Raw genomic sequence first — 11,332 nt, forward strand, 5'->3', positions numbered from 1 at the left:
ACCAGCTCTCTGCTTTCACAGCAGCCCCCCCATGTGCCTGCATAGATGAGCTTCAATTAATTAGGGCTCAACTCTCAGCCTAAATGTCCCTGAGCTTGCAGCCTAATAGGTTAATTGGCCCCTCTGGCCTACGTTAACCCCTCCATGGCGAGTGTGGGGAGCACACCCCCTCATACAAGGAATGGGCAAAGTCCTACTTCTCTGGGTGCAGGAGGAACCACGAACAAAAGGAGCAATTTCTGAGCTCACAGGCTCAAGCCTCTTTAGCCAACAGACCCCAAAGCATTCTCTCTAGCTTTTTCTAGGGTCACATTGGAAAAGATCTATGGCATGGCTGCTGCTGGCCTGGGTCAGCTGACACAGGCTGGAGGGGCTGGAGCGGTGGGGCTAGAAATAGCTGTGTGGATGTTCAGGCTCAGGCTGGAGCCTGAACTCTTGGGACCCTCTACCTGAGTCGGGCCAGCTGCAGGGCCACCCAGAGGATTGAGGGGGCCTGGGGCAAAGCAATTTCAGGGCCCCCTTCCATAAAAAAAAAGTTGCAATATTATAGAATACTATATTCTCGTGGGGGCCCCTGTGGGGTCTGGGGCCTGTGGCAAATTGCCCCACTTGCCCTCCACTGCCCCCAAGGCAGCCCTGGCCAGCTGCGGGTTTATTATCCCAGTGTAGACATACCCACTGTGCTCACGAGCTACTGCTTGGCTTTCTTGCTTTTTGCCTCTTTCCGTTTTTGTATGCAGTGTAGTTGTAGCCCTGACGGTCCCAGGATATTAAACAGACAAAGTGGGTGAGGTAATATCTTTTACTTGACCAACTTCTGTGGACGAGAGAGACAAGCTTTTGAACCACACAGAGCTCTCCCTCAGCTCTGGGACCTGAAGAATCAAGGACTGAACAGAGACACTGGATTTACAGCTTATTACAACAGTCTGTAACCCCCTAACCCTCTACTGACTGCAGAGGTATTAATATGCCACTCTACCTTGAATGGTCCTTTAGAATATGGGTTAACTAGGTATGTTCACCAATCTGTTCCACCTTGCATTTAGCTGTGACCCTCCGGGTATCTTTTCCAGACCTAACAAAGAGCTCTGTCTCTCTCACCAACAGAAGCTGGTCCAATAAAAGATATTACCCCTCACCCACCTTGTCTCTCTCTCTTCTGGTCTGTTCTCAGTTTCTGTGTGTTCTCGCACACCTCCCACATGCCCAGTCCTTCTGATAACTGCTTTTGCCTACATGAAGATAGCTTCTGGGTCTTGTTTTAGCTGTGCCAGCCCCCAAAGCTTTCTTACAACTATCTTAAATGAATGGCGCAATCACACATCAGTTTGAGCGAGGCTTTAACTCAACCCACAACAAAGTGTCACCCAGCTCATAACATTATTCTTGTCTTAAATAGATGTAACTGAAAGCAGAATTAGACCCTAAGTGCCTTTAGTTGGCAAAAATGGTTCAGGTGAGCTGGTTAACTAAATTGTGTATAAAAATCCTACACCTTCTTGATTCCAGCCAGACTAGAACCAAGACTAGAAAATCCTTTGATACGCAGATTATATAACACAATATCTACTACCTGCACGCAGTGTGGTTGTACAGTAACTATTTAGTACTGTGTAATCTATTATATAATCTAAAATCAATCAGTAGAATAAGAATTCCAAACAACGGTAACACTGTAATCTATTTCTACCAGGGTCCAGCAGCTCTGTTAAATATAAAGACTGATAACACTGTTTTCTTAGACTCAGATTCTCACACGGGGCCATTGTACCGCAGATACTGGTTTCCATTTTAGAATGTGTTACATGTGGCTAATCATCAAGTGGCACAATCTTCCCCGGGCTTTGGTGATAGTAAGATAACACGGCCCAGAGGGAAGCATGACATAAAAGCCAGAGAGAGGCAAGGCTGGATCAGTACAGAGGCAAGATGGCCAAGTTGATGCTTCTTACCAGTAAGTCCAGCTCTGTAACTTCTCTTATAGTGGGATGTACTTGGAGCAGCTAATCACTCCCACCGCTCATGATAGAGCTAGTGCTGTTTTTAGTGCGTTCGCTCTATCAAAGTGAACACAAGCGTGTCTCCTCCAGCTGGGAATCACACTTGCAGCTCAAAGTGCAGACACACCCAAAATGACCTGAGATGCAAAGGGAGGCAAGGTGAGTGAGGTAATATCTTTTATTGCACCAGCTGCTGTTAGAGAGAGAGAAAAGCTTTCCTTTCATAGAATATCAGGGTTGCAAGGGACCTCAGGAGGTCATCTAGTCCAACCCCCTGCTCAAAGCAGGACCAATCCCCAGACAGATTTTTGCCCCAGATCCGTAAATGACCCCCTCAAGGATTGAACTCACAAATCCTAGTCCTGAAGAAGAGTAATGTGTAAGCTCAAAAGCTTGGCTCTCTCACCAACAGCAGTTGGTCCAATAAACGACATTACTTCACCCATATTGTCTCTCTAATAGCCAACACAGCTACAACACTGTATACTGAGATGCAAAGGACAACAGTCTGATAGGATTTTGAGAGAAGGCTCAGGGGTCTTTCCTGCAAAGTTAGAGTGGGATGGAGTAACCATAGGTGCCTAGCTAGCTGAGTTCCTGTGAAATGATTAATTTAATACCACTGGGATTTTACTGTATTATTATGTGAGTAGTATATTGACCTCCCCCTAAATGACCAGGAGATTGGTGGAAGAGACAATGAGCATGATGTCATTAGAAGCACCTCAGCCGGAAGTGCTGCCTCACCTTGATGTCACAGGCAGCGACAATGCACTGGAAATTATGATGTTACCTTACCATGATGTTATGGCCTAAGCCTTTGCCTTTCTGCAGTCTGTCCCTTTTGACACCTGACTAGTGTGACCAGGCTTCCCGACATTAGAGGGTTTGTCTTATCTACCTATACCCCTACCCTTCCGGGAAAAAAAAGTGTCCCAATTTTTCACACCGGCTATCTGGTCATCCCTGTCCCCCAACCAAAGGGTCTACCTGACCTGGGGAGGGAAACTCACATGATTTGATGGATGGCCCAGAACCCCTGTATCAGGGAATGATACGTAGCACTGCCCCTAGAATTTAAAAACGAGTGCAGCAAAAATTCTGAGCAAAGCTAAAATGTGAAAAGAGAGAGAGAGATGTTTTAAAAGACTTACAAAGAGACTAGTTAAAGGGAAATGGAAGTTTGTAAATATAAGTGTTAATTAAAAACACAGCAAGATGTTTTCCCACATGCATAATTGTCTATTGCAAGGGACAAAGAGAGAGGCAGTGTTTCCTAATGGATAGAGCACCAGCAAGGCATTCGAGAGACCTGGGTTCCATTCATAGCCCTGCCATGGCCTGCTGAGTGACCCTGAGCAAGTCACCTCCTCGCTCTGTGCTCTGATACTGACCACCTTCGTAAAGCACTTTGAGCTTTATGGACGAAAAGTGATTTATAAGAGCTAGGTTTTAATAATAATGATACCGTATAATAATCTGTGATATGAGTTATATATATTTTATTAAACACTTGCTGTTAGAAAGCAAACATTAGAAAGCAAAAATAAACACACATTGATATTCCCATTGTTTTATTTGCATTACCAGTGTTGTTTATGCAGCTGCTGAATTGTAAAATACTCTTCAAAAGACTCAAAAGTTGTCAATGAACCAAAAGCAGTTGCTTTCTTTACCACTCACATACTTTAAAATGCACAGTAATGGGATACAGGAGATATTTTAGGTGCAGCCCTGATACCAGTCAAGTAGTTGCATATTCCCAGGTCTAATATTGTAATTATTCTCTTTTTCTTTAAAGGTTTGGCACTCCTGCTGAATGCACAGATAGGTATGAGGGTTTTTTGTTCTGAAAACACATTATGATTTTTGTTTCCCCTTTGGGAAAAGAGGATATTTTAATATATTCTGTATTCTTTTAGTTTACTCTTTCAGGTGCCTTTAGGTAGATAGACAGATAGACAGATCATACAATCAATGTATGCCCTTTTTATCTATTGAAGTTAATGTATTCAACTTATTAAAGCATTATGTATGGCTCATACTAGAACCTGGTTGGTTGTCAGCTTTGAATAAAACACTAGAATGCTGAGTAGCTTTCTTTCTAAGGCAGATTAAGAAAAGGTATAAAAGAAACAGGTACCATTAACAAACTAAGGGGGCTTCCCTGAATCTCTGCAGGCTTCAGTAGTGTCCCATCAGGGATGAATGTGGCCTGTTATGTTGTAGAACAAGAAGAGGAATCCACCATTTAAATAAAAACAAAGAAAATTGGCATTTTGCTAAGCCACTCAGCAGTAGCCTCGTAGAAACAAGGTCAATCACAAATCCCAAACCAACACTCTTAATTTCTGACAAGCTCCTAGCTGGAAGGGTGTAATGAAAGAAAAGTAGAAGGAAGATGAAATCAAAACTTTTTCTCAGAGTCTCTATTCTCGTGTAAGGTTGAACATCCTAGTTTAGCCTGTGAGTGATGTCTTAGACCGCAAAGAAATTTCCCATCAGTCAGTTTAGATAATCTGCAGCTAGGACTGTCTATCTTTATTTACTAAATTCTTAATACAACCTACCCCAGTGGCATTGTCTCTGAGTACAACATAAAATGACCATGGAAGATTTGCAACGTACACTAAGGCCCAGTTGGTACTTCCTGTCTAGTATAGTGAAGAAGAACCCACTACAATTTTTTGCAGGGTTGGGTTTTCTCATATTATTTTGTTCTGCTCTTCATGGCAAACTCAGCTATGACATCTCCCCCTCTGTTCTTCAGGCTCTGCTTATCTACTGACATGTTATTTCACCAACTGGGGCCAATATAGACCAGGCCTTGGGAAGTTCAAACCTGACAACATTGACCCATGCCTGTGTACTCACCTGATCTATGCCTTCGCTGGAATGTCCAGCAATCAGATCACCACCATTGAATGGAATGATGTAACACTCTACAAATCCTTCAATGGCTTAAAAACCAGTAGGCATCTAGTATAAAGAGGAATCCCTTGTCTTGCTTCTTAGGGGCAAGTAAGTCACAGACCAGCTCTACAGTGGACAACAATAATACTCACTCACAGATGTACCGAGAAGCTCATGTAGCAACCTCCCTGTTCCAAAACGGTCCAAGTCTAGAGGACCATAGGCAACAAATCACTCTCCATATAGACAGAGAGAGCAGCTTGATCAAATGCAGATCAGTGAGATTTCCAGCTCAGGCGCTGGTTGAGAGAATACAAATAAAAAAAGTAGACAGCAAAGATGAAAGTACATGTCAGCTCACAATTATCGAGCCACTGTGGATTTAAACGTGAGCCTAAATCTAGTCTCGGTTTAGTCATCAGACCATGTAACAAGGGAATAGAGCTGAAGACGGCAAATAGGTCACTCATTATTAAGAGTGACAAGACGGCAATTGTTTAAATTGGCCCTTCTTTTATGACTAGAAATAGACTTAAATATTTTTACCTGTTTTGAAACTTATTTTTTTAAACCCTCCCTTTGCAGGAATGGACAACTGAAGACTCTCCTGGCTATCGGAGGCTGGAATTTCGGAACAGCACCGTAAGTCCAACCCATCTACTTTCTGTGGCGGCATCATGGTATTGCAAAGATAGATGGAAACAATCAGCAGCTTCTTCCACTGACTCTTTTCTTCTCTGCTTCCCTAGATTTAGTGCAATGGTTTCCATACCTCAAAACCGCCAGACCTTCATCAACTCTGTCATCACATTCCTGCGCCAGTATGAATTTGATGGACTAGACTTTGACTGGGAATACCCTGGCTCCAGAAGCAGCACAGCTCAAGACAAGGCTCTCTTCACCAGCCTGGCCAGGTAAGGTGGAAATCAGATATTAGCTAATGAGAAGCCAGAAGGATATTAACGTGGAATGACATTCAGGGTAAGGCAGAGCAGATCAGAATCTCAGTGAACCAGATTCTGTGTTAATTCAGAAGAAACCTTGGATGAGTTAGATTTATTGATTTAAGACAAGGTACACATCTGCTTTTCATAAGGAAGACCACTGAGACAATCTCATTGCAGCTATCTCCACCACAATACAAATAACATATCCTCACCTGATGTTTCCATTAGCTGACTATCTGGTCCTTAGTGTAAGAGACTCCAATGAAAATAGCTGAAAGCACTGAAAGTCACAATTTCAGTATATTTGACAGTAACAAGGTTCTTTCACCTAATAGATTAAAAGTTCCTAAAAGCAGACAAATGACTTTAATTCCATCCCTGAATATCACAGTGTGAAGCAGACTTTCCTTTGGTTGCACTGGATGGGAGAGTCTCAAGAACACAAACTAGAGACAGAAAGGGGGTTGTAGGCTGTTTGAGCACTTCTCTGTTCAGAACTTTGAAGGCCATGAGGACTCAGCCTTGGTGGTGGTAGGGAATCACTAACCTTTTCCTTGCCATCTCCTAGGAAATGCTGGAAGCCTTTGAGCAGGAAGCAAAGCAGATTAACAAACCCAGGCTCCTGGTGACTGCTGCTGTGGCTGCTGGGCTCTCTAACATTGAGTCAGACTACCAGATTCCTCAGCTCGGCCAGTGAGTACAACACTCTCAGATGGCTGGGTTGTCTCCTTTTTAAATCTTCTTTAAAAAACATTTGATAAAGGCAAATACCCATCCTATGGCTGCTCCCCAGGAGGGGTAAGTAGGTCAGAACTTGGCCTCTATCTTAGTCATTACCAACACTTGGATACTGTTATGGGGACAGTTCCACTTCAGAAGATAAATTGACATCCTAGACATCGGCACAAGGATCTGATGTTCAGATGTTGAATAGCAGGGCAAGTCATTAGGTCACCCCGTTCTGGTATGTGCACTGAGCCTACAATGGGTTTCTTCGGAACACGCAACTGCACCTACCACCTAGTTCTAAGCACTCATTGGCACTGTGGGTTAAATCCTCATCCTATCCTAAGGGCACACAAGACCCAAAGAGGAGTAGAACCACTGTGCAGGAGAAGACGGGTAGGCTGTTGGGAAGCCATGCATGCAGGAAGTGGGAGCATGACCAGTGGCACCACTGTGGAGCCAGCAGTAACAGGACAATGAACCATTCAGTGGGGTTAAAAAGGATTGGCGATAAAGGGGGGAGGGATAGCTCAGTGGTTTGAGCATTGGCCTGCTAAACCCACCGTTGTGAGTTCAGTCCTTGAGAGGGCCATTTAGGGAACTGGGGTAAAAATCCGTCTGGGGATCATTCCTGCTTTGAGCAGGAGGTTGGACTAGATGACCTTCTGAGTTCCCTTCCAACCCTAATCTTCTATGATCCCCACAGGTATCTGGACTACTTCCATGTGATGACCTATGGCTCCTGGGAAGGATGTACTGGAGGAAAACAGCCCTCTCTACAAAGGCACTGCTGACACTGGTAGCTATGTCTACTTGATTGTTGTAAGTATATCTTGAAAGCTTAGGGCCAGGGTCCTTTCAGTCTGTAATAACATCAGACTTTACAATTGTAGAGATATAAGAATTAACATTGCAGTCTGCAATTCCTTGGAGAGACTAACTTGTTTGTTGCCTATAGGACTATGCCCTGAATTACTGGAAGAACAACAGTGCCCCAGCTGAGAAGCTCATTGTTGGATTCCCAACCTACGGACACACCTTCATCCTGAGCAACCCATCCAACACTGCTGTCGGTGCTCCAACCTCAGGAGCGGGGCCTGCTGGACCTTACACAAGACAATCTGGGTTCTGGGCTTACTATGAGGCATGTGTGCTCGCTCATCTCACACAAATATTAAATCACTAATAGACACAGAGAACTGTTAGCCATTGAGTCATAGGCTGAAATGAATTCTAACAAAAGATCCTATTGACTAACTGCAACTAGCCAACTAATTCATAAAAAATTATAGTTTGTTCATGGACAAAGAGAAGAGAAACAAGGATCTAGATTCACAGAATACCTTATTTTTAGTGATTTATTCTACCTGATTTAAAAATAGACTATATTACTCTAGCTAATTTCAGCTGAATGTGTCAGAAACAGAATAAAATGCACCCTCATCCTTGCACACCATAAATGCCTTATTAAACACAATGGGTAAATTAACTGATTATTAATTACTGAGTCCACAAGGTAATGCAATCAGGGAGCCTACTCTAATTCTTTTCCCTGCAGTGTGTCTAATTCTTCCACATCATCTCTTGGTGTTATTTAAATTAATGTAAATGAAGCTGATTAAGGAGTAAAAATCCTTAGAGATGATACTTAGGGTCATAATTAATGAGTAAGTCAAAGAAATTGTCACAGTTTGGACTTGTTCTTTTTTACAGGACACTTGTTAAAATTCTCACTTCTGCTTTACTTATGTAACCCTTCTGCTCCTCTGAGTTGGCAGCAACAAGGGCCGGGTTCAGTATCCAGGGGTTCCGTTTCAATAACCCAATGCCAAACCAGCTTGTGCCCCCACCCAGTGATCTGGGAAAATCTTACACACACCCCTAGGTGCCTCAAAGAAGCAATGCTTCCCCTCTTGCAAGCACAGAGTCTCGGTGTAGCAGAAAAGGTTTAATTACATGAGATAAACAACAAGCACTAAATTGGGAAAACACCTCAACTAGAGTTCCTAGACCAAACCGTGAGCAAAGACCCACCCCAGGAAATTGGGCTGTGTCCTTTTCCCTGGGTTCTTGAGTCCAGCAACCCCCAAATCACCCACAGTCCCAAAAGTCCCACAATCCAAAAGTCTCTGTCCTGGTCAGTGCAGCCCCAAAGTTCAAGAGTCTATCTGCAGAGGTCCCTCCCCCCAGCCTGGGTAGAAAGGGGCACCTTACTTAATCCGGGGCCAACTGCCCTGCCTCTCTGTGGGTTCTGCTTCCGCCTTCTCCACGAACTGCTCCACTTTACCAGCCGCTCCACTCTGCTCCTCCAGCCATCCCCACAAACTGCTCCGCTCCACCAGTTGCTCTGCTCCACCAGCTGTCCCGTGAGCTGCTCCAGTTGTCCCTGCAAACTGCTCGGCTCCGCTCACTCTGTGGGCAGCTCCACCTGTCCCACAGCTACTCCACTCTGCCAGCCGCTCTGCTCCACCAGCTGTCCCGTGATCTGCTCCAGCTGTCCCCACAAACTGCTCGACTCCGCCAGCTGCTGTGTTCCACAGTATAGCTTCAGGCTCCCCCACTAGTTAGCACAGTAATCAGTGCTCTCAGCTCAGTAATTTCAGCTTTTTAGTGATTTCAACTCTTAGTGATCTCAGCTCATAGTAGGGGAGCCCCAGTGCTAGTGCACCAAAGTGAGTTCAGCTCAGTAACCTGTATCTAGATTCTTAAGGGAATAAAAAATCAACTCTGACATTCCACAGTGGAGAGAGGAGGGGGTGGAACTGGTGCTTCTGGCTCCACAAGGAGCCTGCACCACCAGGCACAGATACCTGTCCCCAGCCTCTCTCAATTCACTGGGTTTTGGAACCCATGTCCCTTGTCTAGCAAGTACCACCCAACTGAGGTTGAGACATTTCTGTCACAAAGCAGTCCCACAGCTGGGCAACCTGGGATGGGGTAGGCGTGCCTATGCAAATACACACTCTGAAATTCTTTCCACCAGATGTCAGGGTAGAGCTTATCCTGACTCTGCTTACACTTAGATCTGCACTTTCCTGAAGAATGGAGCCACCCAGGCTTGGGATACCCCTCAGGATGTCCCCTATGCCTACAAGGGCAACGAGTGGCTTGGATATGACAACATCAAGAGCTTCAATATCAAGGTATGGTGAGACCTTCTGGTGTAACTAGTGCCAGACAAGGCTTCCATTCAGCATTAGCAGCTGGGCTGATTTTAGCTTCTTTCCTGGCACTTAACAGGCTCAGTGGCTGATGAAGAATAACTTTGGAGGCGCTATGGTTTGGTCTCTGGACCTGGATGACTTCACTGGCACTTTCTGCAACCAGGTCAAATACCCTCTGATCAATACTCTGAAGACCGCTCTTGGACTGCAGAGCACTAGTGAGTGATACCAGCAGGACGGGCTCCCAGAATTAACTCCCTGGTCGCACAGAGAGATGAGAATCTGCTCGCTAACAGGGGTGTATAATATTGCTTTGGGCCTGATTCAATGTACCCCCAAATAACCACTCTCTCAAGAGTAATAAGATATAGAAAAGTGACTATCCACAACTCCTTATTTTAGAAAATTTCTACCCTTTCCCCTTTGCGGGAATGCCATAGAGTTAGGTGCAAAGTCAGATGGTAAGTGACACAGGGGACTAACTCCTCAGCTTTTCATCTCCCTGAGACTTAGCTCAATCCACGTCATGATTAATTATATGAAAACATGGTTGTCAGTCTTCTGCGATGTGGTCCCAAGGCAAAAACAGGTCACGGTTCAGTACGATTGCTAGTATCTGCCCGCGATTAGACAGGGGCTGGAACAGCAGGATTGAGACTGAGCTCTACTAACAGAGCTGTGGGGAGGACATAGGAGTGGGGAAGACGGAGCTGCTGCAGATCAGAAGTGAATACACCTGAACTTTGGGAAGCTGAAACTGAATCCAGATCTGAACTTAATGGTTAAGTTTCCTGTTTATAATGAAGCAATCAGAAGCCCAGATCTGATTTTAACCTAACTTCAGCAAACGTGAATTCAGGAACTAAAATGTATTTCTTGGGACTCCTTCGCTGCTGAAATGGTGGGGCCATGAGAATGGGTGGGTCGATAGACAGCTCATCCTGAATGAAGTGCAAACCTGGCCCATTTCATGGTAGAATCAACGGGGAATCCTAATGATCTGCTTTTCTCTCAGGCTGCACCGCCCCTGCTCAGCCCATTTCTCCAATCACAGAAGCTCCCGGTAGCAGAAGTGGAAGCGGGAGTGGCAGTTCCGATAGCAACCCCAGCAGCGGTTCAGGCAGCAGTTCTGGGGGCACTGGCTTCTGTGCTAGCAAGGCCAATGGCCTCTACCCAGATCCATCTAACAGTAACAGCTTCTACAACTGCGTGAATGGGAGAACCTACCTGGAAAATTGCCAGGCTGGCCTGGTCTTCGACTCCAGCTGCTCCTGCTGCAACTGGGCACGAACCGATCAGGTTATCATAACTAACTAGCCATCCTAATCTGACCAAAATTCCACAAATTCATTATGATGAAATAAAGCATTCAGCAAAAACAATAGCTGCACCCTCTGTGGTTTGTTAACTCCTCTAGCACTTCCAGTGTTTCTATAGTGCTATGTGGTCTGGTTGAAGTTACACCTGACACAAGGATGGTCACAAACCCATCCATGGGATCTCCACAGTCCCAGACATCAGGGGTATTTGGATCCCAGACCCAGTTCAGGAGCTGGACGTCTCCTATATTTATTTATAT

At 44.9% G+C, this 11,332-nt stretch overlaps 1 pseudogene; it reads left to right on the top strand.

Annotated features, from left to right (window-relative positions):
- The first annotated feature begins 1,932 nt into the window (after nt 1–1,932).
- LOC127051456 (acidic mammalian chitinase-like) lies at nt 1,933–11,070 on the top strand (annotated as a pseudogene).
- Nucleotides 11,071–11,332: the final 262 nt, after the last annotated feature.

This window comes from Gopherus flavomarginatus, chromosome 5 (assembly GCF_025201925.1).
Source record: "Gopherus flavomarginatus isolate rGopFla2 chromosome 5, rGopFla2.mat.asm, whole genome shotgun sequence".
In the NCBI taxonomy this organism is placed as follows: domain Eukaryota; kingdom Metazoa; phylum Chordata; order Testudines; family Testudinidae; genus Gopherus; species Gopherus flavomarginatus.